This window comes from Oreochromis aureus, linkage group 3, assembly GCF_013358895.1.
Source record: "Oreochromis aureus strain Israel breed Guangdong linkage group 3, ZZ_aureus, whole genome shotgun sequence".
NCBI classification, from domain to species: Eukaryota; Metazoa; Chordata; class Actinopteri; order Cichliformes; family Cichlidae; genus Oreochromis; species Oreochromis aureus.
In genome coordinates this window covers 58,789,557-58,804,627 of record NC_052944.1, presented here as the reverse complement: position 1 = coordinate 58,804,627, position 15,071 = coordinate 58,789,557, and the positions used below count along the sequence as shown (strand labels likewise).

At 41.9% G+C, this 15,071-nt stretch overlaps 1 long non-coding RNA gene across 1 annotated transcript; it reads left to right on the top strand.

The window, feature by feature from the left end:
- The first annotated feature begins 422 nt into the window (after window positions 1–422).
- Window positions 423–14,830, top strand: LOC120435864. Its single transcript, XR_005609978.1, has 3 exons — window positions 423–788; window positions 7,360–7,545; window positions 14,771–14,830. It is a non-coding gene; the product is annotated as an uncharacterized LOC120435864 (long non-coding RNA).
- The last annotated feature ends 241 nt before the right edge of the window (window positions 14,831–15,071 follow it).

Genomic DNA, 15,071 nt, shown 5'->3' with positions numbered 1-15,071 from the left:
TTTGGTCTACATTACTAAAGTCTCTACCTTACAATAAAAAGCACACTGAGGCGTAGGGCTGTTCGATATAACAATATATATCGGATGACGATACAAAAACGTCTATCGTTTCATTTTACGCTATCGTTTGTTTCGTGGTGTCGCAAAATAAACTGTTTACGGCAATATTTTTTTCATCATTTTGATGGTCACTGTAATGGCTATATTAATTTCTTAAAGTTCTCTCTTTTTCTTATATTTAATATAACAACACTAGGGATGGACAAGCGCTTGTTTTTATGCGTTGTCGTTAGCAACAACGTGGGTAAAACCATGGCGTGTCCGCTTGTTTATTTTCCACATAAACGTTTCACAATAAAGGTCAAGATCCTGTTGAGACTTTTCAAAATAAACTGAATCACGTCAAAAATGCAGAGTATAGAGATTGAAAATGTGACGTCATTCAGGGGTAAAACCGCAAAGGATTCTGGGAGGTGGTGGTAAGAGGTACTAGCGGGCACTGGCTTTCAATAGAAATCAGTTAAACAGCGATAAAAAGAAACATAAAATGGCAAGAAGCTGTTGTATTATTAACTGCACAAGCCGGGCGAACGACAGCCACGTGAAGTCGACGGGAAATGCGTTTGGTTTTTATCGGATTCCGGCGTGAAAGAGAAATTGTCCAAGCCATGTCTCCGAAGTCACGAAGAGGCGACGGATGGCCTGGATTGCCGCTATCCTTATACCTAATATAACGTTCGAAAACACTCCACCTCACATGTTAGTCTGCTCCAAGCATTTCCACAAAGGTAAGTGTTTTGTGGTAGTTAATACGTCTTAATTGGCGCTGAACAGAAATCATCGCGCTATGCTGCTGTGTGTAATGTTTGCTGTATTTTGTAGGCAAACCAGCCTACGAAATGCTGGAATGCGATCCAGACTGGGCATATAATATAATATATTATATATAATAATTGCCACGTTTATGCAGACGATTTGTGAGACTGGTAAACTTACCTTTGTTCGTACGATGGTCTTGTGCTCTACACGGTGCATTTCAAGGTCCTGCACCCATCCGTCGGTAAACTGTACCTGGGCTTGTTGCAATGACCTGAAGTTACTAAAAACTTCATGAGTGTATGCACTCACTCCAAGAACTGTATAATTATAAATCTGAGCGTGGTGAAAGTTGGCCAGTACGCTGACGTCTTTCATCCACTCTGTGTGCTCCTAAGGGTCTGACCCTTTCACTCCTTTGATATTTTCCTCGTACCTTTTCTTTGCCTTTTCGTCGAGTCTGTCTCTGTACGGTCCGGCATTGTTCTCCTTCGTTTTGTACATTCTTTTTTTGGTGAGGAAAGAAAAAGCAAGAAGGTATTGGAACCGGAGAATAAACGTTTTGCGGTGCTGCAAATGCTTGCATTTAATGCGTACTTTGAATGTTTTTCCATCACCTCCCGGCATGCAACGCGCGAAAGTCACGTGGTCTGTCAATCTCTATTTACGGATGAGAAGCAAAAAAGAGCCGTCAGGTGCTAAAAAATAAACCTTAGACTCAAACGTTAGAACAGGCTTTTCCCCGCAGCACGTTGTGTAATAAATACTCACAAAGAAAACGGCGGCCGTTACAACTTATGTCTAAAAATGTATAGTTTCATGCATCAGTTAAAACACTCGACTCCAGGTACGCGACGCCCAGCTGGAAACACTTCACGCAAGTCTAGCTGCCCGAGATTGACAAAATTTACAGAAAATGTTACATTTTTGTAATTTATATCGTTATCGGACGATAGATGTCTTAATATCGGGATATGAGATTTTGGTCATATCGCACAGCCCTACTGAGGTGACCGCAGTTGTGATTTGGTTCTATATAAAAAAAACTGAACTGAACATAGACAGCCCAACTCAAATATGCACACGTTTGGGTACATAGTGTCAGTGGGCTTTATTAATCTAAACACATGGCATTACACGTTTGCTAATTAATGTGTATTTGGAAACAAGCAAAATAAAATTCAGTTGTAAGTCAACTTGATAAAAATTTCTAAATGTAAATATATCATACTGTTTAGCTTTCTACTACACACACCTGGTAGTATATCCAGGGCAGGTAATGTTGTGACTATGCCTGTCTCACCTGGGTCAGTAACAATCAGGAAGACAGTTTCATTAAAGACTCTTCCATCATGGTCCACCCCTTGAAAATTGTATGTCCCGTTGTGGTTTCTGGTCAGGTTCCTCAAAGTTACAGAGACGGTGCCGTTGATCCTGTTACAGTCCATCCCCTCCACCCGACCCTTAACACTAGAAGTCCCAGGCTTTTCTAACCCTCTGTCAGCCAAGTGGAAGCTAACTTGGCTAGTCTGTTAGCATCAATTCATATGTAAATTGGGTCGTTACCTGAGAATTGTGGAAGGAGGGGTGTGTGAATGATTGCTGAGCCAAATACCTCTTTGTTTTTGTGTGTGGGAGGGGAACTGCTAAAAGCTGTGAACTTCATTTTGTGTTCGTCTTGATGCATTCTCAATCATCCAGGAAAATAAATCTCAAAAGATTTATTGATAAAAACAGTACAAAAAAAACAAACCAAAAAAAATTTCTACAAAAACAACCGTTTGTACAGATGATATTTACAACTAACAATAAAAAGTGAGTGAGTACATTTCAATCACTCACAATCCTGGCACTGCCATGGTATCTGTAGTCTGCATTTACCACATGTGTATCTGTAGCAGTGAACACATCGCACAGTGGCATGATTGTTCTTGCATTTGTGTTTGACCTGACATGTGGCTCTTTTTCCAGGGCTAGGTGTGGAGGGTTGTGTCTGAGGCAACTGTTCTTTTCTTGCCTTCTTCCCAGCCATATGAGAGTTAGCCAACTCTCTTGCAAGCTCCACCAGGAAGTCCACCCGTCTTTCCTGCGTCCCGGTGCATGCTTGATACAGCACATGTGCATTCAGTGCTGCCATGTCAATCATGTTATAGAACACGGCAACTGGCCAGCGCCGTGTTCCTCTGCGGACCGTGTACTCCCGCACCATCTGGTCCATCACATCCACGCCACACTTTGTGGTGTTGTAAAGGGTGACAGTGTTTGGCTTCCTTTTGGTGGTGTTATCAGTCTGAACCACGCTGTGCATGCTGCTAAGAATATAGACTGTCTTCTTCCGTTTGGCGCATACGCCGTCAGCGTGGCAGCAGAGGTTGAAAACACCTAAGAAATAAGATAAATTGTTATTTCCATAGCACTTTTACACACAATGAAACACATAAACATAGAACCACAAAAGACCTGCAGCCTACCTGAGTGGTGAATTCATTGCGATCTTTGTATCTAGCGGATTGAGAATTTCCAGCGAATCTTGTTGACTGTGCGAGGATGGTGGTTTTCCGTCTAAGAAGTTTTTGTGCAAGTGAAAGCGATGTGAAGAAATTGTCCGTGGTAACATTTCTGCCCTTGTCTAGGAATGGTTCCATCAGCCTCATCACTACATTTTCAGACAGTCTCTCCCCACTGGGACGATTGGGGTCCTTGCCAAGATATGGGAGGACATTGCAAATGTACTTGGATTTTTAGGTCATGAGCCACCCAAAACTTGATCCCAAACTTGTCAGGTTTACTTGCAATATACTGCAGGAAACAGCACCGAGTCTTTGATGGGAAGAGCTGTTCATCAGCGGTGATATGTAGACCAGGGTTGTAGCACGTGATGCAGCTGGTGACAAATGATCCCCACACACTGGAAATTGCAGCGAACTTATCAGTCTTTGCTCGATCACTGCGGGTGGACCTGTCATCAAAGCGTAGGTGTTGCATGATGTCTTGGAAGCGGTTACGCGGCATAGTTCAATGATCTGCGGGTTTCCCAGGTTTGCTGACCAGCAGTCACGTAGTGATGGAACACTAGTAACCCCCGCAAGATGACAATTGAAATAAATGCCATTAGTTCAGGAGGTCCATGAACCAATGAACATCCTCCGTTTGCTCTGCATGTTGAATAGTCCATTCTTGAATGCTATGAAGCATGTCAAGAGTGATGAAACACAGGAAGCTCTGAAGGCGACTCAAGATACTTTTCCTGGCCTTAGCCGTTGGCTCTCCATCTGCAGCGTACGCCTCTATTGGGGTGAAAGGGAGACAGGTCCCCACCTGCTCTTCACGCCACAATGTGCCATCTTTCGCTGTCTCAGTCCCCAAACAAGCTCTCTTTTTAGGTTGAGAAGCAGTCTCCTCATCTGCAGTGTGAACAAATTCAAATTGTGAGCAATGGGAAGGTCAAACGAAATTGCAAATGCATGCATAGATACTAATTATAATTCCAGTATCTCCTCCTCTGTACCGGAATAATGTCTGAAATATCTTACTTACTACATCCACTTACTGGTTTGAAATGAAATAGGAAATAATATGAAATGAAACCTAACCTGAAGACTGATCAGACAGCTCTGAGTCCGAATCCGGCTGAAGTTCTAGGTCTTCTCCATCCGAGTCACAAGGGTTGACTTCACTGAGGATCATTTCCAAGGCTTGCTGAGTGGTGAGTCTTCTCTGCATTTTCTTTCCTTGGAGAGGAGGTTCGTACACCACAGAATTCTTCAGGGCAATGAAGCTGACTGCAGGCTTCCCCAAACTTATAAACAGTACTTTTGCATAATGACTGAAACCAGCACTACTGAATGAACAATGGGCTGTGAGGTCAGTCAATTATGATCAATTATGTGAGGTCAGTTCCTTAATCATAATTATGCAAATTCTCATGACTATTGATCAAGAACCACTGACCAAAACCCACTGATCAATTATGATCAATTATGTGAGGTCAGTTCCTTATTCATATTCCTTATATATTATACAATCTCACTGCACTTAGCCTAATCCTTCATTGCCCTGAAGAATTCTGTGGTGTACGAACCTCCTCTCCAAGGAAAGAAAATGCAGAGAAGACTCACCACTCAGCAAGCCTTGGAAATGATCCTCAGTGAAGTCAACCCTTGTGACTCGGATGGAGAAGACCTAGAACTTCAGCCGGATTCGGACTCAGAGCTGTCTGATCAGTCTTCAGGTTAGGTTTCATTTCATATTATTTCCTATTTCATTTCAAACAAGTAAGTGAAAAATACTAAAAAAGCAGAGCGGGATTAGGGTTAGCTAGTAACCCTAACTCTAGTTGTATCTTTTTATTTAGGAAGATATTTTATTGCATATCATTTCCTATTTCATTTCAAACCAGTAAGTGGATGTAGTAAGTAAGATATTTCAGACATTATTCGGTACAGAGGAGGAGATACTGGAATTATAATTAGTATCTATGCATGCATTTGCAATTTCGTTTGACCTTCCCATTGCTCACAATTTGAATTTGTTCACACTGCAGATGAGGAGACTGCTTCTCAACCTAAAAAGAGAGCTTGTTTGGGGACTGAGACAGCGAAAGATGGCACATTGTGGCGTGAAGAGCAGGTGGGGACCTGTCTCCCTTTCACCCCAATAGAGGCGTACGCTGCAGATGGAGAGTCAACGGCTAAGGCCAGGAAAAGTATCTTGAGTCGCCTTCAGAGCTTCCTGTGTTTCATCACTCTTGACATGCTTCATAGCATTCAAGAATGGACTATTCAACATGCAGAGCAAACGGAGGATGTTCATTGGTTCATGGACCTCCCTGAACTAATGGCATTTATTTCAATTGTCATCTTGCGGGGGGTTACTAGTGTTCCATCACTACGTGACTGCTGGTCAGCAAACCTGGGAAACCCGCAGATCATTGGAACTATGCCGCGTAACCGCTTCCAAGACATCATGCAACACCTACGCTTTGATGACAGGTCCACCCGCAGTGATCGAGCAAAGACTGATAAGTTCGCTGCAATTTCCAGTGTGTGGGGATCATTTGTCACCAACTGCATCACGTGCTACAACCCTGGTCTACATATCACCGTTGATGAACAGCTCTTCCCATCAAAGACTCGGTGCTGTTTCCTGCAGTATATTGCAAGTAAACCTGACAAGTTTGGGATCAAGTTTTGGGTGGCCTGCGACCTAAAATCCAAGTACATTTGCAATGTCCTCCCATATCTTGGCAAGGACCCCAATCGTCCCAGTGGGGAGAGACTGTCTGAAAATGTAGTGATGAGGCTGATGGAACCATTCCTAGACAAGGGCAGAAATGTTACCACGGACAATTTCTTCACATCGCTTTCACTTGCACAAAACTTCTTAGGCGGAAAACCACCATCCTCGGCACAGTCAACAAGATTCGCGGGAAATTCCTCAATCCGCTAGATACAAAGATCGCAATGAATTCACCACTCAGGTAGGCTGCAGGTCTTTTGTGGTTCTATGTTTATGTGTTTCATTGTGTGTAAAAGTGCTATGGAAATAACAATTTATCTTATTTCTTAGGTGTTTTCAACCTCTGCTGCCACGCTGACGGGCGTATGCGCCAAACGGAAGAAGACAGTCTATATTCTTAGCAGCATGCACAGCGTGGTTCAGACTGATAACACCACCAAAAGGAAGCCAAACACTGTCACCCTTTACAACACCACAAAGTGTGGCGTGGATGTGATGGACCAGATGGTGCGGGGAGTACACGGTCCGCAGAGGAACACGGCGCTGGCCAGTTGCCGTGTTCTATAACATGATTGACATGGCAGCACTGAATGCACATGTGCTGTATCAAGCATGCACCGGGACGCAGGAAAGACGGGTGGACTTCCTGGTGGAGCTTGCAAGAGAGTTGGCTAACTCTCATATGGCTGGGAAGAAGGCAAGAAAAGAACAGTTGCCTCAGACACAACCCTCCACACCTAGGCCTGGAAAAGAGCCACGTGTCAGGTCAAACACAAATGCAAGAACAATCATGCCACTGTGCGATGTGTTCACTGCTACAGATACACATGTGGTAAATGCAGACTACAGATACCATGGCAGTGCCAGGATTGTGAGTGATTGAAATGTACTCACTCACTTTTTATTGTTAGTTGTAAATATGTGTACAAATGGTTGTTTTTTTGTTTTTTGTTTTTTTGTACTATTTTATCAATAAATCTCAGCAACAAAGGAAATACACTCATGTGTGTTGATTTCTCCCTAAGGCAAACTGAAATTCCTTGTGGCTCAGGAAACTAACCACTCCAAGTGGTTCACCATGGCCCCACCTTATTTACATAACAAAAGCAGCTGTTCACAGGTGATTAAGGATATTAGCTAAAAGCCTACCAGCCATTTGGCTCGACGGTGGGTTTTCTAGGTAGAAAAGCCAAATGACTAATCTCTGGGACTTCTAGTTTAAATGACTCCTCCTGGTCACTAGGACGCGTGGGGTTTCCATCTCGGCAGTAGAAGATATATTTCTCATTGTGAAGTTTTTTTTAGCCATACAGACACGTTGCCAGTGGGAACTGGAAATGTCAGAGTGGCATTCATCCCAGTATGTTTGAAGATCCACTGCTCTGAAGGAGAGAGAAGAAAAGAAAACGGAGTGAAGACTCATCACCTCCACAGCAGCCAATCAGCTTCTGTTCAGAGCCACCCACCAAACTACTGAGCCAAACTTTAACGGTATGTACATAGAGAATGCGATTCACTCACTGCACATTGCTTTAAAGCGGACAATTGGTCACAATCTAAAGTACTTACTATTCGTCATATCCTCCTGAGAACTGAGGGAAATTGACTTTCACTTTGACTTTTTGTGATTTGTGTGTCCAATACCGAGCACTTAATTGAACAGGCCAGATCTCAGGAGGATATGTAAATCAGCCGTATTCTTCACTCATTGATAGCTGCTATCGTCACTTGTCTGGGAGTCGAGGAAAGCTTATTGCCCACTTTGACAGCATTTAGCTAAGTAAAAGTTGTTTTTTTTTAAAATTACATTTCTAAATTTAAGTCCAAAATACCTCACTAATCTATAAATCTCTCATTGAGGTGACACCCATTATGTCTCTCTCTTTAAAACTGAGATGTTCCTATTCAATTCAAAAACTGATGAAACATAAAATTAAAATTGACGTGATCTAATATTAATTTACTTTTTTTTCCTGTTGATGGTATTCTTAAGCACTCAACTTTTACAGGTTTCTGCAGCTAGCATATTTTACGGTTAAAATTAACAAAAGCTAAGGCAGTGATTCCCAAAGTGTGGGGCCCGCCCCCTAGGGGGGGCGCAGAGGTATTGCAGGGGGGGCGCGGGATGAAAAGGGGGGGAAAAAAAACAACGCTTGGACACTGCTAGCACGGGGCGCCCACACAAGCATAAAGCAGGAGATGAAGCATCGCTGAATATGTTTCCAAACCAACTTCATTCTAAGCCAAAGACTAGAAAATATGCTGAAGCAGATCTTCCCTTTGGTTTCACCTGCACAGGTGCTGAGGTAGGTCTCCCTGCATAATTAGTTGTCCCTGCGTCGGGAGCAGCGCTGGGCTGTTCAAATCACGGAGAAACAGTATCCTACAGTTGTTTATGTTTTTTAACCCATTTTGCAGAGGGATTTTTTGAAAAATGTATTTATAGCAATGTTGAACATTATTACACAGGAAAAAAAACAACTACATGTAAAAAATTACACCATGATGCCTCTGCCTTTCTAAATGCAGGGACAGTAACTGCCTGTATATATAAGCGTGTAAAACCTGCAGAGTCAGATTAACAGTATTTCGTCTCTATCTGCCATTCTGCAATTTATCCCATGTAAACAATAACGTGGCGCACAGCGTGACATGAAAAAAGGCACATACCTTTGACATTGCGTGACAAACTGTATTCCTTGCAAACGCAAAAAAAAGGAGTTTTAAAAAATCTCAGTTCTCGTTGATTCGATACGCCGTTTACATGTGGCCGAAACAGCTGCGCGTTCAAAAATACCCGTGTAGGTGCGGACGGAGCGTAAAAGAGTTAGTAGTTTATTTTCTTACTACCTGTAATTTATTGCAGATTATTTCTATACATTCTGTATATGAACGCTTCTTCTTCATGCCTTCTAATGTTGGACACGGTGTATCATGCTTCCTTGAGGTTTATCACCAATTGTAGATATTTGACCCATCATTGTGACTTGTACTTAAGAGTAAATTGGCCTTCTTTGGCCATTAGAAGACAGGGGCATTGGTACACTTTTATTTACAAAGCTATGCTTGGATTGCTGCCTCCTTATATTTGTACTTTGGTCACAAGGAAAAATAGTGGTTCTTACTCCTTGCGTTCAAATGATCAGCTGCTGCTGTCTGTTCCCCTTGTCCGCACAGAGTTGGGTAAGAAAGCCTTTGTCCACTCTGCGCCTTTTTCGTGGAACCTGTTACAGAAAGACTGAAACTGACTGAACTGTTGTCTTTAAATGTTTTTAAACTAAACTCAAAGCCCTACAGACTGCCTCAATAATGTGTAATTGTTTTGTGTAATTTTTAATCTTGTTTGTTTGTATGTATTTGTTTGGAAATTTGCTGCCTCTTGGCCAGGACTCCCTTGAAAAAGAGGTTTTTAATCTCAATGGGACATTCCTGGTTAAATAAAGGTTAAATAAAAAAATAAAATAAAAAATTTGTATTTGCTTAATTGTTTAATAAATGTTTGAGGTGTGAAATAAACCGCAATGGAGCAAAATATGGGTGTGTGTGGTTAAAGGATGTGTTTGTGCGTGCGCGCGTGGGGGGGCGCGAACATTTTTCTTGTAAAACAAGGGGGGCCCAGCAAAAAAAGTTTGGGAACCACTGAGCTAAGGCAAGCCGCCAGACAATTGAACGCAGCATAAACGGCTCATAGCAACGTAGTTATCCCCTGCGTCGGGATCGCGCACTTGGCAGGAGGAGGGGATCCAAGTGACTTAGTCCACATGAACGGATAATAAACTTATCCCATATGTATTAAAAAACATATATTGGTAGATGATCACTTTTTTGCACAACACCGGTCTGCTCCTAAGTCTCAGTAGCACTAGTAGCTGTTGCTAATCATTAGCCTGGGCTAAATGCAGTTAAACAAAGTTATGCGACTGAATAAAGTAACAAATTTCGCTCTTTTAACGAGTCGATTAACTTTTAGCCAGTTTATTTGTTTTTCTCACAGGGCGGGTAAAAACATAACGAGCCAAGCGGCTTTATAAATTAGCAGGTAAATACATTTGAGTACATTTAACGTTAGCTTACAGTTAGCCTGCTAGCTAATCGTTGCTGGTTAGTAACGTAAAACCAACCCGCTCTACACAGGAACAGCCACAGACTGAACGGTTCCCGTGACTTACCGCCAGGAGATGTCCGCTGAAACAGCGAAGTTATAAACAAGACTGTAAACACCCTGCACATGGTCTTTAGTGGTCGTTTGTCGAACCTTTGGTGACTTTCCGGTGTTTACCTGTTGACACATGTGGGGGGCGTATCTATATTTTCTTTTTCTAGATATTTCCTTCTCCAGAGAAGTTTCTGGAAAACTCCGATCTGCAAATCAGTCCTAAAGCTTGTGTCATCAGTATTTAAAAATAAAATCACGGTGGTGTGAAGCTGTCAGTCAGCACTGATTTACACTGATCATAGGTGATAGGTGTAGTTCACCTGTTTATCTTTAGATTATATGATTTTCCCAGCTGGATGTTTATATATTTATAAATGTTCGTTTTCATCTTCATGTGACTGCCTCATTCTCGTTATTTCTGTCTCACGAGTATAATTAAAAACAGTATATTTTCCGAAAACTAAACATTCCTTTAAATGTTTCAAAGTAAAAGCCCTTTGCTTGACAGAACCCATTAATTTCTCAGTGAGGCTTTTATTGTGAAACGTGTTTCATAAAAGTGAGGCTGGATTCACAAAACTCACCCCTGGATGTGACATTAACCGTTTGAAAGCTGGTTACTAATTAACGTGGCAATCTAAAAAGGCAGAGAACAGGTGGGTTGGAGAGAACATCCTGCAGGGACCCTTTCTTGATAACCTAATTACAATGAAATATTTATTTTACTTTTTAACTGACATTAGTAGTGTCATGTATATGTATGTATATATGTATGTAATGTATAATCTGACTTCTAAGTCAGATTATACATTAGTCATACTTCCATACTTCCAAAAACATTTTGAATTTCATTTATAACTGAGACACCAAACTGTTATCAGAAATCTTATGCTCACCAGAAGAATGTATCCCCATCTTCAAAACCTTAAGGTGCGAAATTCATAAAACATGGGCTCATTGATCGCAGGGCTAGAAGTGCAAGTCACCTTTTACTGACACACTGTAAATAAGTTTAATACAGGAAAGCACAGCTAACAGCCTTGGAAAGCTCTTAATTGAAATAAAACTTTTTTTTGGAAACCCTTTACCTGAATTAATGTATAGAGTAGTTTTACCTGAATCAAATGTAAAGAAATTGTTTACTTCATGTAAAACTTTTTTGGGAAACCCTGTACATGAAGTACAGTATGTGAGGACTCAGGGCTGTGTGTCGGACAGGGTCGTCTGCAGTATGGGGGCCCCACAGGGAACGGCTCTGGCTCCGTTCCTCTTCACCATCTACAAAGCAGACTTCTCCCACAACTCCACCCAGTGCTTCCTGCAGAAGTTCTCTGATGACTCTGCAATAGTCGGCCTCATCACTGATGGGGACGACAAGGAGTACAGAGGACTGACTCAGGACTTTGTGGACTGGTGCCAGCTGAACTACCTCCAGATCAATGCCAGTAAAACAAAGGAGCTGGTGGTAGACTTCCATGAGCACAAACATCCTCCACTGCAACCACTGAACATCCAAGGTATGGACATCGAGGCTGTGGACAGCTACAGGTACCTTGGTGTTCATCTGAACAGCAAACTGGACTGGATTCATAACTCAGACGCCCTCTACAGGAAAGGGCAGAGCAGACTGTACCTGCTGCGGAGACTCAGGTCGTTTGGAGTAGAGGGCCCACTCCTGAAGACCTTCTATGACTCTGTGGTGGCCTCAGCCTTCTTCTATGGTGTGGTCTGCTGGGGCGGCAGCATCTCTGCTGGGAACAGGAAGAGACTGAACAGGCTGATCAGAAGGGCCAGCTCTGTTCTGGGAGGCCCTCTGGACCCAGTGGAGGTGGTGAGTAACAGGAGAATGGTGGCTAAGCTGTCATCCCTGTTGGACAACATCTCCCACCCCATGCAAGAGACTGTGAAGGCACTGAGCAGCTCCTTCAGTGGGAGACTGCGGCACCCACGGTGTGGGACGGAGAGATTTCGCAGGTCTTTCCTCCCCACTGCTGTCAGACTCCACAACAAAGACTTTCGCAGCTGATCAAACCCACACATGTGCAATTCTTTCTCTTACTCAGTTGTATACAGGGAGTGCAGAATTATTAGGCAAGTTGTATTTTTGAGGAATAATTTTATTATTGAACAACAACCATGTTCTCAATGAACCCAAAAAACTCATTAATATCAAAGCTGAATGTTTTTGGAAGTAGTTTTTAGTTTGTTTTTAGTTTTAGCTATTTTAGGGGGATATCTGTGTGTGCAGGTGACTATTACTGTGCATAATTATTAGGCAACTTAATAAAAAACAAATATATACCCATTTCAATTATTTATTTTTACCAGTGAAACCAATATAACATCTCCACATTCACAAATATACATTTCTGACATTCAAAAACCAAACAAAAACAAATCAGCGACCAATATAGCCACCTTTCTTTGCAAGGACACTCAAAAGCCTGCCATCCATGGATTCTGTCAGTGTTTTGATCTGTTCACCATCAACATTGCGTGCAGCAGCAACCACAGCCTCCCAGACACTGTTCAGAGAGGTGTACTGTTTTCCCTCCTTGTAAATCTCACATTTGATGATGGACCACAGGTTCTCAATGGGGTTCAGATCAGGTGAACAAGGAGGCCATGTCATTAGTTTTTCTTCTTTTGTACCCTTTCTTGCCAGCCACGCTGTGGAGTACTTGGGACGCGTGTGATGGAGCATTGTCCTGCATGAAAATCATGTTTTTCTTGAAGGATGCAGACTTCTTCCTGTACCACTGCTTGAAGAAGGTGTCTTCCAGAAACTGGCAGTAGGACTGGGAGTTGAGCTTGACTCCATCCTCAACCCGAAAAGGCCCCACAAGCTCATCTTTGATGATACCAGCCCAAACCAGTACTCCACCTCCACCTTGCTGGCGTCTGAGTCGGACTGGAGCTCTCTGCCCTTTACCAATCCAGCCACGGGCCCATCAAGACTCACTCTCATTTCATCAGTCCATAAAACCTTAGAAAAATCAGTCTTGAGATATTTCTTGGCCCAGTCTTGACGTTTCAGCTTGTGTGTCTTGTTCAGTGGTGGTCGTCTTTCAGCCTTTCTTACCTTGGCCATGTCTCTGAGTATTGCACACCTTGTGCTTTTGGGCACTCCAGTGATGTTGCAGCTCTGAAATATGGCCAAACTGGTGGCAAGTGGCATCTTGGCAGCTGCACGCTTGACTTTTCTCAGTTCATGGGCAGTTATTTTGCGCCTTGGTTTTCCACACGCTTCTTGCGACCCTGTTGACTATTTTGAATGAAACGCTTGATTGTTCGATGATCACGCTTCAGAAGCTTTGCAATTTTAAGACTGCTGCATCCCTCTGCAAGATATCTCACTATTTTTGACTTTTCTGAGCCTGTCAAGTCCTTCTTTTGACCCATTTTGCCAAAGGAAAGGAAGTTGCCTAATAATATATGCACACCTGATATAGGGTGTTGATGTCATTAGACCACACCCCTTCTCATTACAGAGATGCACATCACCTAATATGCTTAATTGGTAGTAGGCTTTCGAGCCTATACAGCTTGGAGTAAGACAACATGCATGAAGAGGATGATGTGGACAAAATACTCATTTGCCTAATAATTCTGCACTCCCTGTATAGCATTTCTATTTCTATTTTATTCTATTGTATATATTATTCTATTCTATTTTATTCTATTGCATTCCAGTGTTTTCTAATTTCTGCTACATAACTTTGCACTTTTGCTGTAACAAAACAAATTTCCCACCTGTGGGACTAATAAAGGTCGTCTTTATCTTTATCAGCGATATCTCACAAATGTAACATTATCTACAGCTACTTTCAGTGCCACTGATATTTATTTAGTTTTTTTTCTCCAATTGATCTTTCTGAGTTAACTTCAATAATTAATTCCTTCAAACCATCAACGTGTCTTTCAGACCCCATTCCTACAAAACTGCTCAAAGAAGTCCTGCCATTAATTAATGCTTCAATCTTAAATATGATCAACCTATCTCTAATAATTGGCTATGTACCACAGGCCTTCAAGCTGGCTGTAGTTAAACTTTTACTTAAAAAGCCATCTCTAGACCCAGCTGTCTTAGCTAATTACAGGCCAATCTCCAACCTTCCTTTCATATCAAAAATCCTTGAAAGAGTAGTTGTCAAACAGCTAACAGATCATCTGCAGAGGAATGGCTTATTTGAAGAGTTTCAGTCAGGTTTCAGAGATCATCACAGCACAGAAACAGCTTTAGTGAAGGTTACAAATGATGTTTTTCTCTGTATGTATTATTGTAGAAAGAGAGAGCATATTTTTCAGTATAAAGCTCCTTTAGTCGACTGTTGTTGTGATTTGGCGCTGTACTGTATAAATAGAACTGAATTTAATTGAAGTGAATCTTACTCCTCACAGTCCAAAGGTTTTCATCTCCTACTTCCTTTAAAAATACTAATATTTCCTGTTTTTAATGATGAGCCTAGTTTAAGAAATAATGTCTGTTTTATTAAACCTCTGTTTCTAAAAGCTGCCTGATTACTGAAATAATTCTGTTTCCTCTCCACTTCCTCACAGCTCGTCTGACTGTGAGTCCCAGCAGCTCTCAGTTCATCAACCTCCTAGGACCTGGCATCCACATATGTGGACATCACATTTTGGGTTGTCTAGACCAAAATTCAAAATTTTGCTCTACAAGGACCTATGAGGACATTATACTGCCTATGTTTTATCAAAATTTAAAACGAATATCCTCATATGTGGTGTGAGTACAAGAAAATAATTATTAGAATGTAATGTGTTAAATTTGTTTAGATCACAGTAATAAGGAAGGATTGGTCTGTGTTTTAGTTTGGCTTAGCTGTAGGCCTGAGTGTGT